The 21674-nt window shown below is 46.3% G+C and overlaps 1 protein-coding gene across 1 annotated transcript in view; it reads left to right on the top strand.

Annotated features, from left to right (window-relative positions):
* The first annotated feature begins 3664 nt into the window (after positions 1–3664).
* LOC132381432 (sodium/calcium exchanger 3-like) overlaps positions 3665–21674 on the top strand; it is a 587903-nt gene continuing 569893 nt past the window's right edge. Inside the window, exons 1-2 of the mRNA XM_059950836.1 lie at positions 3665–3689; positions 15401–15466. The gene's annotated coding sequence lies outside the window, so the exon portion shown is untranslated. The remainder of the gene's footprint in view (positions 3690–15400; positions 15467–21674) is intronic.

The following is a 21674-nucleotide window of genomic DNA, read 5'->3' as shown; positions in this document are numbered from 1 at the left end:
AATTCCAGTATGGAGACTTTTCACTTGTACCCAATAACACCTGCAATTCTGCTTCACTTCTGAATTGCCTGTTAAACCGTGTGTTCGTTTGTGTTGATCTGAGTATAAATTCACCCTTCGCCTTCCGCTATTCAAAGTGAAGTTGTTGCTTTTCTATTTTTCCTGCTAAAGTGAGCCACCTCTCACTTCTCCACACAGCCCCCCCCCCCCCCCATCTGCCACGTCCGGACCCATTCACTCAACCAGTCTATGTTCCCTGGGTGCCTCTCTGTGAACCCTCCTCGCCACCGCTGTCCAGCTTTGTATTGCCGGCAGACTTGGATATATGCTGCTTGGTCCTCTCACGTGAGCAATTGGGATCTCAGCACCCATCCCTGCAACGCCTGACTCGACATGTCTTCCCAAACAAAAAAAATGACCCATCTCAGGTTCTTCTTCAGCTTTTTGCCTCTTCCACCCATCACCACTGAAGTTCAACTTCACTTCATTGTCATTCAACGGTATACCATCAAATGAGACAGCGTTCCTTCCAACCAAGGTGCACAACACAGTACATACTACTTACACACAAGACTGATAACATGGCATGGTAGTGTAGTGTGGCACAACACTTTACAGAGTAGGAGACTCGGGTTCAATTCTCGGGCTGCCTCTCAGGAGTTTCTACGTTCTCCCCCTGACCATGTGGGTTTCCTCTGGGAGCCCTGGTTCCCTCCCACAGTCCACTTCATGGTTTTGTATGTGTAAGGGGTTTCTTCTTATGTTATATGTCGTATGTGTAAGGTGTTTCTTATGTTACTGCTAAAGCTAATAAAATGGCTTTTTTGTTATGTTAAAAGTAAAAATGCTCCTTTGTTATGGTAACTGTGGAGAAAGTGCTTTTCTCTCGAAGCTTGTTTGGGCTATAATTACTGACAATGAGAATTGTATTCATTTGTTTACCAATTGGGATAGATGTTATTCTTTCTTGTGGGTCTGTAAGCTATTGTTTTCGCCGGCCTTTGGGGAGAAGGCGTGATGAGGGCAGAGAGAGGAGACACGATGCTGTAAACTGGGTGGTGGAATGGACCCCGGGCGGGAGTCCGAGGCCCAGGGTCTTCGGCGAGGAGAGGAGACGAGGACAGACTCGTGTGGAGCGTCTGGTCGACCACCGTTGTTGGTCCCAGGTGGCAGGTCGAGGAGGTCGGAGGGGATCGAATGGTGGCAAGAAGACTTCGTTAACTGAGCTCCAACAGTTGTGCATGAAGTGGTTGAACTTTGATAAGTTTGGTGCCCTTTACTCTTCTTTTTATATTGTATCTAGTACATAGTTCCAGTAAGATCTATAAAGTGCAATCATTTAATCACATATGGTGTACTGTCTGTTATTTGGCGAGGCAGGGACATCACACAGCATCTACACAAGCTGATTACCCAGTTTGGAGGGGCCGAAGTCTGCTCCCCCTGAGCCTGAGGCTTACCAGGGGGCTACATATGCTTGAAGCATGTTGCTAACCATCTGCAAGTAGTTCAGTGCTCTGTAGTTGCCAAGAAAATTTTCAACAACATCCTTGAATGCTTTCCATGCGATTTTCTCCGGTCCCACTAGAAATGCTTCAAATTGCCTGTTGTTGATGACCTGTTTGATTTCTGCACCAACAGAAATGCCAGTGGTTATTCTGACTTGAATAATGAATTGAAATAACAATTATAGATGATTAAAAAAACGGTGATTTTCATGTTCAGTAGCCCAAAATCTGTAAGGTACACCCAAAAGTATTCAGGAAGCAAAATCTTTGTTGTCCAGTGTAACTAGTCCTCCTTCAATAACAGGATATTCCCCGCAATATTGTGCACTCATCTTTATTTAATAACCTCCTCTGGCACCTTGCACAAACACTAGGCTGAATTGCAAAGAACCCAGGTCCACAACACTCCTATGTCATCAAAAACTTTGACAAACTTCTATAGATGTGTAGTGGTGAGTGTATTGACTGGCTGCATCATGGCCTGGAATGGAAAAATGCTACAAGAGATAGTGGATTTGGCCTAATACATCACAGGTAAAGGCCTCCTAACCACTGAAGCACACCTGCATGGAACACTGTCGCAGGAAAGCAGCATCCACCTGTTGGAGATCCTCTGACCTGAGACAATCTGCAGATGCTGGAAATCCAAAGCAAAGCTCAGCTAATGCTGGAGGAACTCTGCGGGCCAGGCAGCATCTGTGGGAAAGAATAAACAGTCGACGTTTCGGGCCGAGATCCTTCACCAGGACTGGTTAAAAAGATGAGAAGTCAGAATGAGAAGGTGGGCGGAGGGGAGGAAGAAGTACAAGGTGGTAGGTGATAGGAGAGGGGGAGGAAAGAACTGGGAGGTTGATTGGTGAAAGTGATAAAGGGCTGGAGGAGGGAAAATCTGATGCGAAAGGGGAGAAGACCATGGAAGATAGGGAAGGGGGAGGAGCACCAGAGGGAGGTGTTGGGCAGGTAAGGAGAAAAGGTTAGAGAGGGAAACAGGAGTGGGGAATGGTGAAAGGGTGGGAGGAGGGTGTTGTCATTAACAGAAGTTCAAGAAATCGATGTTCATGCCATCAGGTTGGAGGCTACCCAAACAGAATATAAGGTGTTGTTCCTCCAACCTGAGCGTGGCCTCATCGCGGCAGTAGAGGAGGCCACGGACCGACATGTTGGAATGGGAATGGGAAGGAGATTTGAAATGGGTTGCCATTGCCATCACGGAGAAGGTACAAGAGCCTCAGGACTCGCATCTTCAGGTTCAAGGACAGTTACTCCCCCTCAACCATCAGGCTCTCGAACAATACCCTCACTTGCCCCATCATTGTGATGTTCCCACAACCAATTATCTCACTTCACGGACTCTTTATCTTATTACCTCATGTTCTGGTTATTTATTGCGGTTTACTTACATAGGCATTTGCACATTTTGTTGACTTCTGTTCGACCGTTCATTGATCCTGTTATAGTTACTGTTCTATAGATTTGCTGAGTATGCCCACAAGAAAACGAATCTCAGGGTCGTATGTCATTCTGTCTATGTACGCTATTGATAATAAAATTACTTTGAACTTTGAACACTAACCCCTGTTCCCGACACTTTCTAATCATATTGTACAGACCCCGGGCTGCAATACACGCTGAATTATGTAGACTGGGAGATAGGTCACGCAGACCCCAGGCTGAAACGTATATATATATATATATATATATATATATATATATATATATATATCTCTGGTGCTGAAAAGACGCAAATCCCAGTGAGTATTTCATCAACCCACGGTTCAGTTACACAAACGATAAACAGTGGCGCACAGACACCCGTCTGAATTACACAGGCAACAGGCTGCGTTAACGTGATAGGGGGGAAACAGCCGACTGGAACTACCTCAAGGTAGGGGGTGCAGCTACCTGAGACTCCCCCAGCCCCCAGGAACCCCCGGGTCCGAGGCGATGCGGCGGCTGACGGGGAGGGAGAGATGTGTTTGTTTTGGCGGGGGAGGCGGGTGGGAGGAAGGATCCTGGAGTGACGCCACGCGCGCATCCGCGCCGCCCCAAGGCGAGCGGGAGCGCGCAGGAGCACGCGTGCCCGCGCCCGCGCCCGGAGTCGAGTGGCTGTTGTTGGGTGAGCGAGGCGGAGGAGACGGCAGCGCATCGCCGGCGGTGGGCTTTAAGCGGAGAGGCAGGAAGGTAAGGAGGGAATGGGGGGTGGGGTAGTGCGAGGGCATAGGGCGGGGTGGGTTGGCATCGCAAGAGGCGAGGTGCCCACTCTGCACTGCACGAAACCTTGCCCCGCTCGCTGTGGTGAATCCCAGCCGTTCTCCCTCGTTATCAACGTGTTAGTGTTGAGTTAGGTCGCTGGAACTGGGTCTCAGTGTGTGTGGTGTTCTGCCGTACCCGCCTTGTATCTGCTGCCCACTCGCTCCTCTTCTCCGGGCACCAAACCGCTCTCTTCCCCGGCGGGCGCTCACTTTAGTGAATCTCTGTTTATCTCAATCGAACCCTTTGATTAGTATCAGGAGCTGGCTGGCAGTCCGCTTGTTCATCTTGATTTAAATTTGTCGTGACTTACCCAGTTAAAAAAAAAGACACTGGTACATTTCGTCGTATATTTATATATTATTGCCCTAGTTTCCATAATGTTGCTTAGAAGCTCTTGCAACAGAAGGTAGGCAGTCCTCGCTGTCTTGTGCCCACTCACTGTTCTGAGAGGTGTATTGGGCACACTCTGGTTTCTGTTCAATACGTTGCACTGTATGTACCTTCCCTTGGACCAACTCAGTCCGGGCACGTCTGGGCATTGCTTGTCTGGTCACACAGTCCTGTCATAGGTTCACCCTCTGTCTTGTTCTCTGATGCCCACCAGTGCCCTGCTGCTCCCCCCCATCACCAGTGCCGAGATGCATCACTGCCATGCCCACCAGTGTCCAGTGCCCTGGTGCCCCTGTGAGGTGCCCACCTGTGTCCTGCCAGTGCCCCAACCGCCCCAATGTCATGATTGCCAGTGTCCAGTGTGCTGATGCACCCACCATCATGCCTGTCAGTCGTCAGTGCCCCGATGCCCCACTGTCATGCCAGCCAGTGTCCAGTGCCCCGGGGCCCCTGTGAGGCTCCCACCAGTGTGCTGATGCACCCACCATCATGCCTGTCAGTCGTCAGTGCCCCGATGCCCCCACTGTCATGCCAGCCAGTGTCCAGTGCCCCGGGGCCCCTGTGAGGTGCCCACCAGTGTCCTGATGCCCCCACCATCATGCCTGCCTGTGCCCAGTGTCCTGATGCCTCCACCGTCATGCCCACCAGTGTCCCTGATACGCTCACTGCCGTGATTGCCAGTGTCTTGCCCACCTCATGCCCCTGTGTTGTCCTCGTAGTTTTTCTCCTTGTTCCCTTGCCATCCTGCACCTGACCCTTCCGCTCCCCTACACTGTGCTCAAACCTGCGTTCAGTAGTAACCCTTGCTATTTTTCTCCCGACCTTCCTCTTGCTAATTCGCTCTGCGGGGCTGCATCTAACAGCTCTTGGGGTAACAAGCAAAGGCTGGCAGTGTTGTGGGCTGCATAATTCCCACTGTTGCACTGAGCACTTGCTTACAGAGGAAATGCTGCTTATAAAACTTCCTTTTCCTTCATAATTCTCGGTATTACTTTGTGCGGCCAATTGCAATAGACCGAACCCGTCCTCTGCCCTGATTTGCTAAGCCTTGATAGAATTGGGCAGAGGGTGGGAAGGGTGGTGGAGAAGGGGGGGAGAAGCTCTGCGATCACAACCGGGCTAGCTCTCCCGGAGAGTTCCACTCTCCGGCTCTGAACCCTGAGCCCTGCAAAGACTTCCTCTTTAAAGTCGAATTGAATCTGCTTCTGCTGCCTTCTCAGACCGTGGAGCTCCGATCTCGATAGCGCACTCCGCAGGAGAGAGGAGACCTCCGCCTCTGGATCATGAGAAGAACCTTTAGCGAGCTTGTTTTCACTCGCACGGTTGCGATGGCTGAGGGTGGTGGGAAAATCAGAATAATTTAATGAAAGACTTTGCTTATTTTGTTTAAAGGTATATTCTCTAAGGCATGTATACACTCTATGGGCACTTTATCAGATATTGGAGCCACTCAGTATAAAGTAACACTCATGGTTTTCTGCTGCTGTAGCCCACCCATTTCAAGGTGCCAAGTGTTGGGCATTCAGAGATGCTCTTCTGCACACCACCGTTGTAACGTGTGGTTATTTGAGTTACTGTCACCTTCCTCTCAGCTTGAACCAGTCTGGCCGTTCTCCTCTGACCTCGTTGATTAACAAGGTGTTCTCACCCACAGAACTGCCACTCACTGGATTTTTTGTTTTTGTTTTTCCCCCCGCCGGTCTCTGCAAACTCTAGAGACTGTTGTGGCTGTAAATCCGAGGAGATCAACAGTTTCTGAAATACTCCAAGCACCCTGTCTGGCACCAACAACCAGTTTCCGGTCAAAGTCACTTGGATCACATTTTGTCCCCATTCTGGTGTTAGGTCTGAACAATAACTGAACCTCTTGGCCATGTCTGCATGCTTTATGCATTGAGTTGCTGCCACGTGATTGGCTGATTAGATAAACACATTAATGAGGAGTAGCTAATAAAGCCAGCCAATGGTGCAGTTTTTCAGCACTAGACCTTGAGGTGAGTTGTGTTGTTCTGTAACCCTTCTTGGTGTGAAAGGGAACACCTCTTTCTCCCTTATATTAGGGAGAGATAGGGAGAGAGAGCGAGCATGTGGCATGTCAAATTGTCGGGTGAATGATTAGCTTTTGTTATACTGCAGATTATTGTCTTTATTGGGGGGCCTTGCAATTGCATGCTTGGTGGGTGGAGGGTGCTGATGCGTTTCTCGTGGAAGTGGGGTGGAGGAGCATTAAACACCAAGAACACTGCAGATGCTGGGGTCAAATCAACACGTACAAACACACTGGAGAAACTCAGCAGATCAGGCAGCATCCGTGGAAACGAGCGGTCAACGTTTCGGGCCGAGAAAGAGTCCTGACGAAGGGATGTTGCCCGACCTGCTGAGTTCATGGAGCTTGTTTGAACGTGTCAATGCTTTGCTGCTCCTTGTGAGCGGGAGGGGCAGTGGGGGGGGGGGCCTTGGTTTCTAACATTTTAACTGTCACCCATTCTTTGGGCACTCCTCTGGTTTTGTGGATGTCTGCGAAGAAAAGGAATTTCAGGATTTATATTGTCTAGATTTTCTGATATCAAATGGAGCTATTGAGCTATCGGTCCCAGGTTCGAATCCAGCTGGCTCCTTGCATGCGTCGAGCTAGAAACTCAGCCTCATTAAAAAAAAACCCCACAGAGAAATGCTGAAATGGCAAGGTTGCTGCCCGAGGTGCCACAGGGCAGGGAGAGGAACAACCGGTCTGTGAAGGTTCTCAGTCATCCAGGTCAGTGTATATCAAGCAGTAGTAAGTCAACGTAACTGGACTTGCTGTGTTGTCTAGAAGACGTTCTGCCACTCATCTGAGAGTCTTCTTCAGTTCTGATCCATGGTGGGTAGTTTTCTGGCTTATAAACTCTGTGAGTTGTTTAAAGGGCAAACACGAGGAAATCTGCAGATGCTGGAAATTCAAACAACAACACACACAGAACACACAGCAGGCCAGGCAGCGTCTATAAGGAGAAGCACTGTCAGGACTAACTGAAAGAAGAGACCCTGACGAAGGGCCTCGGCCCGAAACGTCGACAGTACTTCTCTCTATAGATGCTGCCTGGCCTGCTGTGTTCCACCAGCATTTTGTGTGTGTTGTTGTTAACGTCGACAGTACTTCTCCCTATAGATGCTGCCTGGCCTGCTGCGTTCCACCAGCATTTTGTGTGTGTTGTTGTTAACGTCAACAGTACTTCTCCCTATAGATGCTGCCTGGCCTGCTGCGTTTCACCAGCATTTTGTGTGTGTTGAGTTGTTTAAAGGCATAGCAATCACATGAGGGTCGTTAAGCATCGTAGAGGTAGTGAGAGGGTCATCAGTCTTACCTTTAAATGAATGAAGCTGTCGAGTGTTGTAGAGATGTAAGGACTGCATTGTGAGTAGCTGATAGTTGGTGTTGTACCCCCCTCCCCCCCCCACCCTCTCTGTTCAGGGATGGGTTTTCCAGTTTGACAAAGCTGGCTTCTTTAACCCCTTCTTTCAAGTCACCTGTCCTCCCTGTCCAAGATGTGCACTTTGTTATCATCAAACCCTGTCCTTTAGGGGTAGATACACAGCCGATTCTTGACCCGTGTTTTTCCAACCTACGAACACTGTCAGACAGAGAATCGTCCACCCCAGGGATCCTACACCCAAACATAAACAGCAATATTGTATATGCTATCCAATGCAAAGAGAACTGCACAGATCCATATATCGGCAAGACAAGACAACTGCTTCACACACAAAATGCTGGTGGAATGCAGCAGGCCAGGCAGCAAATATAGGAAGAAGTACAGTCGACGTTTGGGGCCGAGACCCTTCGTCAGGGTCTCTTCTTTAAGTTAGTCCAGATGAAGGGTCTCGGCCCCAAACATCAACTGTACTTCTCCCTATAGATGCTGCCTGGCCTGCTGAGTTCCATCAGCATTTTGTGTGTGTTGCTTGAATTTCCAGCATCTGCAGATTTCCTTGTGTTTGTGCTTCACAAACAGATGGCCCGGCATAGGCGGGCTAACACCTTGGGTCAAGACTCGGGTGTATATCTACACCTAAAAGACAGGGGGCACTCCTTTGATGATAACAAAGTGCACATCTTGGACAGGGAGGACAGGTGGTTTGAAAGAAGGGGTTAAGGAAGCCATCTTTGTCAAACTGGAAAACCCATCCCTAAAGAGAGAGGGTGGGAGTGGGGGTACAAAACCACCTATCAGCTACCTACAAAACAGTCCTAACATCTCTACCTGGGCATCTCCATAGCAGTTCACACCTCCATTCATGCAAAGATAAGACTGATGACCCTCTCATTACTTCTACTCTCATGTGATTACTATACCTTTAAACAACTCACAGAGTTTATAAGCCAGAAAACTACCCACCATGGACCAGAACTGAAGAAGACCCTCAGATGAGTGGCAAAACGTCTTCTAGACAACACAGCAAGTCCAGTTCCCTTGATTTACTACCACTAGATAGAGGGACAACTTCCTAATGCAGTGGCCACTGAGTGCATCCATTAAAGCAAGCATGATATTTTTTAGACAGTGTCACTCTGAGCTGAGCTCGGTGCAACGTGATTAATTTCACTTCCTCGTTTCCTCCACTTTCGCATGGAATATTTTTGCTGCTGCAGTGGGTGCCCTGTGTCCCACTTGAAAGTTCCGAGCGAGCGTTCTGTTTTGCACTGACTAGTCTCATGCGTTTTTTTTTTAAAAACCGCAATTATCTTAATATGTGTTTTGACACCCTGTGTCACATTGCGTTAAACACAGTCACTATGCTGTGAGTTCTGCCACTGTGTATTGTATGTTGGGCTCACTCTTGTTTAATTTCACTCGGAATGCGGTGCGTTGCTGTGTTGTTTTGTGGCCTGGTCATCTGCACTTGTGGGTGCTGCTATGATCCTACCCATCCTGACCATGTTTGGAGCACAGAACACAATAATAGTAGTATTGTGAACACTCAAGTGATGCCACCTTCTCATTGCTATCATCTGAGAGGAGGTGCAAGGACCCTGAAGATATACACACCGATTTAGAAATGGCTTCTTCCCCTCCACCATCAGATTTCTGAATGGGCACTACCTCACTACTTCTTAATTTCTCTTTTTGCACCACTTAATTAATTTACCTTGGAAAAAAATCTATACTTTAATCCACATTTTTAAATTATTATTCATTGTACTGCATAACAGCAAATTTCATGAACACGCTGACTGTATCCTTCCTGTCCCATGTCCTGCTCTCTCGTTGTCGGTCATCTCTGTGAATTAGTGCCCCTTACAGTTGGAGCATTTGGCTGGGCGACCTTCTTGGAGCAGGCTCAAGGCTCGGTGCTCAGCCCATTGCTGTTTGACATCGATGTCAATGGTTTGGATGAGAATCCAGCATCTGCAGATTTTCTCTTGTCTTTGAACAAATTTCAAGACATTTGCCAGTGATATTAAACCTGATCCTGAAGTATGATGTTCTCCTAAGGGGTTGTCTATTGGTGAGGGCTCGGGTGGCTGTAGTCCCACATATTTTGGCCTCTTGCTGATCACGCCACAGGACTTAATCCAGGATGTTAGGGTGGATTCCCTCAACAGAGAACACCTGTCAGTGATGTTGTTTAACGTGTGGATTCTGAAGCACGGGCAGCCACCACAAGGTCCTTGATGTCAGGGTCCAGTGGCAAGGACGGCAATCCAACTGGGGACCCTTCCCTGCTGCAGCCTTCACTGCTGTTGTGATATGTCCTCATCCTCCACCAGCTCCGCCGCTGAGGTCTTGGTTGGATCGGTCTTTGTCTAAGAACCTCCCTCTTGACCTTGCCACCATTAGGTGACCCTACCAGGAGCTAAGAGCCAGAGGGCTACACTCCAGGCAGCATCATTCTTGGGATCTCCCAGGAGCTCCCAGGCTTCTCTACCATGACAAGGAAGCAATCCTTAGAGAGGAACACAATACACAAGATAGTAAACTCCAGGAACTTGACCTTTGACTCATGATGCTGTGCTGAAAAGCGAAACTAGCAATTAGCCTACACCCTTCAATCTGCAAACATCGGACATACTTTGAATTTAATAGTAGTAGGCAGTGGTTGATCCCAGGGGATTGTGGGTTTGTGCCTCTGGTGGACCCTGTCCTCTCCAGGGTACAAGCCTGGGCAGGAAGATTTGAAGAACCGGCTGTTGCCCATGCAGCGGGTTCCCTCTCTCCACGTCACTGATGTAGACCAAGGGAAGGGCAAGCGCTGATACAGCCTGGCACCAGTGTCGTCGCAGAGGCCGCCAGAGTGAAGTTGTAAATACATCAGACTACCTTAGGGACCCCGGTTCCGGATTTCTCCCTCGGGGTTCACACCCGAAGTCTTTCTCATGGGTGGGTATGGCTGCAGGGCAGCGGAGGTTGAAAATCAGAGTTTCCTTCTCCTAGGCGGCTGCAGTCCAAGTTTGATGAGCTCCACCTGCCCAGAGCAACTGGTTTTGAGGCACCAGTGGTCCACCTTTGCCCCTTCTCTTGTCAGTAGAAACAGTTCCGCTGGGCCTAGTAGCTAAGCCACACGTGAAGGCCGAGAGTTGGACTTGGTTGTCAGAGGCTGTTAGAGACGCACGCCATTTGGAGTAATTTATAGGTAGTGGGATCTTATCCCCACCACCACCCTGGCTATGACATTTGAATTTAATCATGTTGTTTTATTAGTTGATAACCTTGCAAAACCATCTGGTATGGGGGTGCGGGGCGTGGTGGTGGGGGGGGGATGCTATTGCGCAGGATCAGAATAAGCTGCAGAGATCTGTAAACTCAGTCAGCTCCATCATGGGCACTGGCCTCCGTGGTATCTGAGACACCTTCAAGGAGCAATGCTTCAAAAAGGCTCCATGCATCATTAAGGATCCCCATCGCCCAGGTCATGCCCTGTTCTCGCTGCTACCATCAGGAAAGAGGTACAGAAGCTTGGAGGCTTGATGATTCAGGAACGGCTTCTTCCCCTTTGCCATCAGATTTCTGAATGGACATTGAAACCATAAACACTACCTCACCTATATTTTATTTATGTTTTTGCACTACATATTTAGCTATTTGATATATTTAATGTAATTCAGTTTCCTTTTTAAAATTTACTCATGGGATGTTGTTGTTGCCAGTTAAGCCAGCATTTATTGCCCGTCCCTAGTTGCTCTTGAAAAGGTGGTGATGATCTATATTATCATGTATTGATAAATAGATATTTATTGATCCCAAAGGAAATTAGTCACAGTAGCATTCCAAGTGCACAGATATACAAATATTGGAAGAGAAGGAAGAAAGAATAAAAATTAAATTACCTTGAACAGTCGAACAAGAGGGTGTCATAATTTCCCCGGCTACAGCTTGACACACCGTAGAGCCTAATGGCCTCATTGCATTGTACTGCTGCCGCGAAGTTAACAACTTTCATGACACATGCTGGTGATATTAAAATTTGTTCTGATCCTGATACCCTCTTCCCATTGCCACCATCAGGGAGGAGGTACAGAAGCCTGAAGGCACACACTCAATGATTCGGGAACAGCTTCTTCCCCTCTGCCATCCGATTTCTGAATGGATGTTGAACCCATGATACTACATCGATACTTTATTTTCTCCCTTTTTGCACTACTTGTTTAATTTAACTTTTTAAAATACATAGATGTGTGTATGCAAATATAATTTAATTTACAGTTAATATTATGTATAACAATGTCCTGCTACTGCAAAGACAACAGATTTCATGAAATATGCCGTTGATATTAAATCTGATTCTGACATTTGAACACATTGCCTGTATTCTTCCTGTCCCACATTCTGCTCTCTTATTATCTGTCATCTCAGTGAATTAGTGTCCCTAATAGTTGGAGGATTTGGCTGGACGATCTTCTTGGAGCAGGTCCGAGTCTTGGTGCTTGGCCCATTGCTATTTTTCATCGATGTCAGTGACTTGGATGAGAGTGAACGAGGCATGGCCAGTAAGTTTGCAGACGACACTAAAATAGGTGATACCATTAACAGTGAAAATACTATCAGGACTTGCAGAAGCATCTTGATCAAGCTGGGTTAGTGAGCTGAGGAATGACAAATGGATGGGTTGAGTTGTTCTCTGATCTTGGTAATTTACTTGCAAACATTTCATCACCTTACGAGGAGACAGCGGCAGTTACTAGATGGGCTGAATGGTCTTTTCCGTGCTGTAGCTTTCTTTGGCTCTATGACTCTAGCTCCTATCCACTGCCACCCTCCTCTATAAAAAAAAAGGTCCTGATGAAGGATTTCAGCCCGAAATATAAACTGTTTATATGCTGAGATTTGCCAGTGTTTTATGTGTGTATTGATCAAGATTTTTAGCATTTTCTGAATCTCTTGTGGCAGAGATGACACTGGCAATGAAGGGCCTGATTTATAAGGAAAGATTGGATAGCCTAGGACTTTATTCTGGAGCATAGAGGATTGAGGGGTGATCGTATAGACAATTGGAAAATCAGGAGGAGAATAGATAAGGTGAATAGTTTGAGATCCCATCCCCACCCCAGAAGAAAGGAAATTAAAAAAAAAATGTTAGGTCACAGGTTGAAGGTGAGAGGGGAAAGATATAAAATGGGGCAACTTAGTCACACAAAGGGGTGGTCCAAAATATGATCAAGAGAGAGGATGGTTGATTATCACAGAATAAAATACAATTTAACATTACAGTATTTGGCAGAAAGGATCACAGAATGAGTGAGTGAGGTCTCTATCAGTCAGAATCGACCATGGATGCTGCGTCCTGGCTGTCTAGATACGCAGGCCAGGGCAGTATGATATGGAGAGCAAGCTGTCGCCCGTGTAGCAAGCTCCCCATCTCCGTGCATCTGATGAACCCAAAGGAGCGGCAGAGACCGATATAGTTCGGTACTAGCAGCATCTCAGGAGTTGCCAGTCAGCGTTGAACTCAACGTAGAACTGCCTTAGGGACTCCAGCTCCGGAATTTTCCTTAGTGATTACTCCCAAGGTCTTCCCTATGAGTGGGTAAGGCCTCAAGGCAGCGGAGATTCGAGATCAGAGTTTTCCTCCTTCTAGGAGAGCTGCCAACTACTGCTGGCGAGCCTCATCTGTCCGAAGCGATTGGTTTTAAGGCACCAGTAATCCACCTTTGCCCTTTCTGTCGGTAGAAACAGTTCTGCCGGGCTTAGTAGCTAAGCCACACGTGAAGGCCCGGAGCTGGACTTGGTTGTCGGAGGCTATTTGAGGTGTACGCCATTGGGAGCATTTAATAGGTAGTGGGAGCTTAAACCCATTACCGCCCTTGACTGTAACAACCTTAAGGAGCCTCACAGGATCATTGCTTTAAATATGTAGCGCAGTTCCTTAAGAAGGCATCTTCCCCCTTCCTTTCCAGTCCTGAAGAAGGGTCTCAGCCTGAAACATTGACTGTTCATTCATTTCTATAGATGTTACCTGACTGTTGAGTTCCTCCAGCATTTTGTGGGTGTTCTTTAAGAATACAGATCTTGTTTAAAGAATCTATTTATTTTCATCTATTGAGATATAGCACGGAATAGGCTTTCGAGCTGAGCCACCAAGTAACCACCAATTTAATCCTGGCCTAATCACGGGATAATTTACAATGACCAGTTAACCTGCCAACCGGTACGTCTTTGGACTGTGGGAGGAAACCAGAGTACCTGGAGGAAACCCAAGCTGTCACTGGGAGAACATACAAACCCCTTACAGGTAGGATATGAATATATAGGATTTAGATATCCTGACCCACACTTCAGTTCAGAAAGTGGTGGTAATGCACCTTAAAACCACAGAAGAACAGTTAACAACGCATAGTGTAAAGGACATTTGGAATATATGTTGATAGGAAAGGTTTAGTGCAGGGTTACCAATCTGGGAACCCTGGGCTTAGAGGGATATTTGCCAAATTTGGGGAAAATAGGACTTCATTGGGTGGTTAGAACTATAGAACCATAGAACATAACAGCACAGAAACAGGCCCTTTGGCCCCTCTTGGCTGTGCTGAACCATTTTTCTGCCTAGTCCCACTTACCTGCACCTGGACCATATCCCTCCATACCCCTCTCATCCATGTACCTGTCCAACTTTTTCTTAAATGTTAAAAGTGAGCCTGCATTTACCACTTCATCTGGCAGCTCATTCCACACTCCCATCACTCTCTGTGTGAAGAAGTCCCCCCAAAGTTCCCTTTAAACTTTTCCCCCTTCACCCTTAACCCTTGTCCTCTGGTTCTTTTCTCCTCTAGCCTCAGTGGAAAAAGCCTGCTTGCATTCACTCTATCTATACCCATCATAATTTTATACACCTCTATCAAATCTCCCCTCATTCTCCTACGCTCCAGGGAATAAAGTCCTAACCCATTCAACCTTTCTTGGTAACTCAGTTTCTTGTTTGTTCACCCTGTGTGGGAATCTTTCTTTGATTCTATTATGGTTCTTAGATTTACTGAGTATGCCTGCAAGAAATTGAAACTCGCGGTTGTATATGGTGACTTTAAATTTGACAATAAATTTACTTTGAACTTTGAACAGGCAAGAAAGAATGAGCATTAGGTTGTTGGAGACGGGAGAAAGGGAAACCCCTTCGTATAAAATTGTCCGTCAGGCTTCCACAAGCACTGATGGCGGAGATCTTGCTCAGCCACGGGGTCACTGTGCTCGCGGCCCAAGGAGAATGGGATCCCTGCGCCTCAATTCCTGCTGCAATCACTCAACCTCTGCTCGGAGCCAGCAAAATTTCCCAATGCTTGCAGGGTGAGATGGTGAACTGGGAGTGAGCGGCCGGCACTGACCGGCCTGCCCTGCTTTGCGTCAAGTAAAGCAGTAATGGAAGTGTGCAGAGTACCATGGACTTGAGCAGAGAGTGGTGAGTTGGAGGAGGTGATCAATAGACGACGTCACTCGGTTCAGTAACCTGCCCTCTGTACTACAGCATCGTTCACACACTGCATTTCATTCTGACATCTCAGGGAGGGGAATACCGATGGGCTAAATTAAATGGCAGGTGCTGATTGTCTATACATTTTGTGGAACATTCTTCAAGGCTGGAGCTCCACGGGAATTGTTTTGACCGAAAAGTTAAAAGCAAATTTATTATATATTAAGTATGCTTGCAAGAAAATGAATCACAAGGTTGTATATTTATTTGATAATAAATTTACTTTGAACTTTATATGTTGCCATATACAGCCTTTAGATTCATTGTCTTCTGGACATACACAGTAAATACAAGAAACACCATTCTTTTCCTAGGTTCTTTAGCTCCAGTGAAGCACAGGCCATTGATGATCTCCCATCTCCATCGTCCAAAGTCGAATGGTATGGTAGAGTTCATCAATATTTTTGTAATCCATTGTATCCACTGTACAGCCTTACCAGAGTCATGTTGGCCAGCCTTGCCCATTTCCACCTCTCACAACATGGATGTAGGGTTGGACTTTGAGAGGCAAGAAACACAATAGAATCAATGAAAGACCACACCCAGCAGGACGGACAAACAACCAATGTGCTAAAGAGAATGCATTCTGCAAATACAAAAGAGAGGGAAAATATATATTTATTGTCTTTATCCAGAGGGGTAAACCTGTGGTATTCATTGCCACAGGTAGCTTTATGTACATTTAAGGCAGAAATTGATAGATTCTGGGTTGGTCAGGGCATGAAGGGATTTGGGGGGTGGGGGGAGGTGTAGGCAGGAGATCGGGGCTGAGAGGAAAAAATGGATCAACCTTAATAAAATAGTGGAGCAGACTTGATGGTCCTAATGGCCTAATTCTGCTCCTATATCTTAGGTCATTATTATAAATTATTTATTATAATAATAAAAAAGAAGTAATTAATATGGAGAACATGAGATGAAGTGTCCTTGAAAGTCAGTCCATAGGTTGAGGGGAGAGTTCAGTGATGGGGCAAGAAATTAATCCTGTAATAACTCCTATTTCTTCTGGGAATTTGTCATTTTTTTTCATTTTCAGCACTAATAAGTGGACAGCGCCAGACAGTAATAATGACATGCCTTAAGCCATGATATGTCGTGGTATTTGTAATGGCAGCTCATGTCTGTCCTTGTATAACATTGTTGCACTCCATCTTTACTTGAAGCTTTAACTAATTGAGCAGAATCAAATACAAATTGGTTTCTGCTTGAGCTACTTCAGAGTAATAGAAAAATACAGCACAGAAACAGGTCCTTTTGCCCATCTAGTAGTTGCTGAGCCATTTAAATAGCCTACTCCAATCGACCTGCACCTGGACCAGACCCCTACTATCCATGGACGTATTCAACCTTCCCTTAAACCTTGAAATCGAGATCGCATGAACTAATGGTGTTGGCAGCTCGTTCCACACTCTCACCACCCTCAGAGTGTCCCCTCATGGTCCCCTTAAACCTTTCACCTTTCACCCTTAACCCATGACCTCTAGTTGTGGATCCATCCAACCTCAGAGGAAAGAGTCTGCTTGCATTTACCCCATCTATACCCCTCATAATTTTGAATACCTCTATCAAACCTCCTCTCAATCTTTTACATTCCAAGGAATAAAGTCCTATCCTATGCAATCATTCCACTTAGCTCAGGGTCTCCAGACCCAGCAATGTCCTTGTGAATTTTCTCTGTAATCTTTCAATCTTACATCTTTCTTGCAGGTCGGTGACCAAAACCGTGCACAGCACTCCAAACTAGGCTTCCTTGATGGCTTGTACAGCTTCAACATAACATCCCATCTCCTGTACTCAATACTTACATTCATGAAGGCCAATATGCCAAAAGCTTTCTTTGTGACCCTCGCAACCTGTGATGCCACTCTCTGGAAATTAGTGTTTGTGTTCACATAGAAGCACGTGTCTATGGGTATCGCACATGTGCATACTGCCCACTTATCGTGATGCGTGTGTATGTATGCACACATTAACAGGTTTGCCTTGCCGCTAATGACCTGTTAACAAATCAGACTCATTAACATGTTAGTGTGCATTCTATGTTGCTTCATGTGGGAAAGTGGCCAGGCAGCATTTGCTTTTGGGCATCAGTTATGTCTTACTTCTTACTGTGAGAAGATTAATCTGATTTACAACAAAGGACAGTGGGCTGATCACTCTGGCAATCAAACGTGACAAAAGGGGCGAGGAGAGCTTGCCACCATTTACTTTCTGAGAGAATCAAAATTGTTTTTAACTGCGAATTCCGTGTTGAGGTGTCTCTTGAGGTTTTGAAGGATCCCAAAGGCAGCAGCACTGGGTTTACGAGGTGAGTGATCCTGGGTTCGAATCCGGCTGGCTCCTTGCTCCCTATCTGTGCTAGGTTGTGCATCGAGCCGGCAGCTTGACCTTGTTTTTAAAAGAGAAAAAGACAAGTGTTGAAGAACTGACAAGGTTGCTGCCCGATGCGCCACAAAGTACAGAAGGGAACAAGTACAAGGGCAGCTACAGTACTGTGCAGAAGTCTTAGGCACATGCAATATATATATGATATAGCTGGGGTGCCCAAGACTTTTCCGCAGTACTGTATTTCTCAATGTGAGGTTGAGGGTGAGTTTGTAAAACTGGCAGGAACGGTGAGGGTGGAGTGCTGTGCGAGGTGTGTGGAACAGGTGGTAGAGTAGGAGTGCCTGGGGTGGGGGAAGTGGCACGGGTGCAGACACACCCAGCTCTGAGACACCAGGCAAGGTCATTTGATGCCAAACAATTAGTTTATTGATCATTACAGAATCTCCCTCTGGTGCTACCCGCTCCCTCCACATTCCCTTCCTCTTTGCCCAACAATGATTCCCCTCTGCCTGCCCCAGAATAGTGACCCAAATCAGAATCAGGTCTATCATCACTCACGTATGTCACGAAATTTTTTTGCTTGTTCTTCCCTAATGTTTGCTTCTCTCTCCGTGGCGTTGAGGCAGTGAGGCTGCTCTGGCTGCTACATGCTTTGTGTATGCAAGCTTTGCGGTGATTTGCCCTGCTGTGCGATGAGCTGAGGCTATGGGCCTACTTCGGCTGCTCTGAGTTCTGGATCTATGGACTCCATTTTACTCTGAATGTTGTTCCTTGCTTTAACTGTTTCCACAATTTGTGGTTTTTCCCCCCCTCTCTCTCCATGCCTGAGTTAGTGATGGAGGCAGATACACTGGTGAAATTTAAGAGACTACTGGACAGTTATATTGAGGAATTTAAGGTGGGGGGTTTATATGGGAGGCAGGGTTTAAGGGTCAGCACAACATTGTGGGCCGAATGGCCTGTACTGTGCTGTACTATTCTATGTTCTATGTTGTTCTTCATTAAAATTGGGTTCTTCCAGGTTTCTTGTTTTGTGGCTTGCCTGTAAGCAGATGAATCTCAAGGCTGAATAATTTATGCATTCTTTGATAATAAATGTACTTTGAACTTTGACTCTTCATCTTCTGTTCTCAATATTCATTGCTTATTATTATTTCTTTTTGTATTTGCACAATTTGTTGTTTGCACACTGGTCGCTGTGGTCTTTCATTGATTCTGTTATTGTTATTCTATAGAGTATGCCTGCAAGAAAATGAACCTAGTGACTTTGTGTATAGACTTTGATAAAATTTATTTTGAATTCTCTCCAATTAGGAGTTTAGCTTAATGAACTTTGGTTAGTCCCTTGCTGCTGTGCTAAAAGCTGAGGTTAGCAATAAGCCCTTTGGATAGTGAATAATCAAATTCAAAGCTCCAAGTAAATTTATCACGGAAGTATGTATATGTCACCATATACTATGCTGAGACTCATGTTCTTGTGGGCATTCATAGTGGAACAAGGAAATACAACAGCATCATTGAAAACTAACATTAAAAAAATTGCCAAACAACCAATGGGTAAAAGGAAACAAACAGTGCAAATACAAAATGAATAGATAATACTGAGAACATGAATTGTGGAGTCCCAGAGAGTGAGTTTATAGATTGAGAAATCAGTTCGGTGTTGAGGTGAGTGAAGGCGTCAATGGTGGTTCAGAAGCCTGGCGGTTATGGGGTAATAACTTCTTCCTGAACCTGGTGGTGTGGGACCTTGGGCTCCTGTACCTCGTTCCCAATGGCAGCAGCAAGAAGAAGGCATGGCCGAGATGGTGGGGGTCCTTGATCATGGGTGCTGCTTTCATGGAGAGGCATGGCCGAGATGGTGGAGGTCTTTGGTCATGGGTGCTGCTTTCATGGAGAGGCATGGCCGGGATGGTGGAGGTCTTTGGTCATGGATGCTGCTTTCATGGAGAGGCATGGCCGAGATGGTGGAGGTCCTTGATCATGGGTGCTGCTTTCATGGGGAGGCACTCTACAAGTAGATGTGCTCAATGGTGGGGAGGGCTTTTCCTGTGATGGACTGTGTGGCATTAATCATGCTCTTCCAGTGAATAGGGGTGGCAATGTGGAGGAGGACCAGGTGGGGAGGAAAGACCTCATGACCATGAGAATAACTGGAGAGATTATCCTGGTGTCTTGGCTCAGTAATTGGCCTTTAACCAACAACACTACTGCAGATTATTTGATCATTTACCTAACTGGTTTCCGAGTCTCTTGTATTTCAAAGATTGCTAATTGGCAACATTTATTTATTGATTACTTGGGGTTTAGGCTTTGTTGGCATTTATAGAATCTTGGCAAGGTCGAGGTGATGAAAACAGAGTGGTCTGCCAGGGTGTTGTAATGGAAATTGGCATCAACTGGATTGGTGGATCCTCCGAGAGGACCACACCCTAGCTGTAGGGTTTGAATGCCCCAGAGAATTATGTTGTCTGGAGTCAGGGCATTATACTTGGCCTTGGTAGGGTCACCCATGACAAACAGGTCAAAGGGTAGAGGCCAGACTGAGAGTTTTCCACCGGTCCTCCAGCTTCCAGGGTTTCAGCTCAGGGCTAACAACCCTGTCTGGTAAAACAAAATCGTTACGGAAACAGCAATGAAGAATCCTTCTACATCTGAGTGTGATGGTATTCCTGAGTCTCCGCCTGGGACTTGCATAGCTGACAGTAGTGAAAACTGAGAGGAAGCTACTGACATGATGAAGGAGGCCCTGAACGCTGCCAGAGATAGAGGAGCTTCATTGCTGCCCTAAACGCCAGCGGTGTAATTGGTAAAAGAAGAGGACTGGTGGATGTGGAGTCACTTCCAAAGTTCAAAATTCAACGTTGAGAGTAAATTTATTATTGAAATATGTATATGTCACTGTGAACCATCTCAAGATTCATTTTCACTGTAGATCAAAGAAATGCAATAGAATAATTGAAAAACTCAACACAATGACTGGCAAACAACCAGTGTGAAAAAGAAGACAAACTTTTGAAACTGTACTAATAGGTAGAACATTAGTTGTAGAGTGCTTGAAAGTGAGTCCATGGGTTTGGAATCAGTTTAGAGTTGAGGTGAGGGAAGTTATCCACATATAGGTCAGATAGTGTATAGGTGGCTAGTTCCTTCCTTGAAGGCTATAAGTCAACCAGATAGGTTTTCACACCAATTGAGTGGTCATTATCACAAAATAAATGTAGAGATAATTATCACATTATCAGTAAGAGTGGTCCAAATTTCAGATTTGAATGTGGGTCTCATTTGCCTAATGACTTGACATTTTGTTCAAATATTTCCTTCCAACATTGGGGTACACTCAGCCCATTGAATTTCTGCTGCTCATAGAAAGGATGGAGTTATAGAGACAAAGATTAGCTTTAGTTGTCACATGCCGATGGAAATGTGTTTGCGTCTCATTAACCCTGACCGTAGGAAACCCATGCAGCCACAGGGTGAACGTGCAAACTCCCTACAGGCAGCGATGGGAATTGAACTCCGATCAGTGATGCTGCTCTCTTTGATTCTCTTGTTGCCCTCCTGCAACAGGTCCATTAGCAAACCTGCAAACGCCACGGAACTTTGGTGGTTAGCATGACACTGTTACAGCTCGGGGCTTCAGAGGATAGAGTTCAATGCTGGTGTCCTCTGTAAGAAGGACTTAATGTCCTCCCTATGGGATGTGTGGGTTTTCTCCGGGTGCTCTGGTTTCCTCCCACCGTCCAAAGATGTACCACTTAGAAGGTTGATTTGTCATTTGTAAGTTGTCCTGTGATCACGTTAGGGTCAGCTTGGGGGTTGTTGGGGTGTTGCTGGGTGGTGTGCCTCAAAGGGCTGGGAGAATCACGTAAAGCCATGGCAACAGGTCATGTGAGCAGCCGGTGCAGATCACAAATCCTGGTTACGCGACCACTGACACCAGGCAGACAAACCCTGAAGAGTATTGATAACGGCTGGGGTCACCTGTCTCGTAAAGACACTGCCCAGAAGAAAGCCACTTCTGTGGGAAAAATTAGCCAAGAGCAATCATGGTTGTGGATAGACTGTTATCACCCGCGCCTTACAACACAGCACATGATGATGATGAAGTCTCGATAAAAACAACTCTTTGGGGTACCGGAGGAAACTGGAACATCCAGAACGTCCTGGCAGAACAGACAATTGGTTGAGTGGCCTAACCCTGCTCCTATACTTTATGGTCCTGTGGAAACCCATCTGGTTACAGAGAGAAGCTACATG

This window comes from Hypanus sabinus, chromosome 26 (genome assembly GCF_030144855.1).
Source record: "Hypanus sabinus isolate sHypSab1 chromosome 26, sHypSab1.hap1, whole genome shotgun sequence".
Lineage (NCBI taxonomy): Eukaryota > Metazoa > Chordata > Chondrichthyes > Myliobatiformes > Dasyatidae > Hypanus > Hypanus sabinus.
This window is presented reverse-complemented; position numbering and strand designations above follow the sequence as displayed.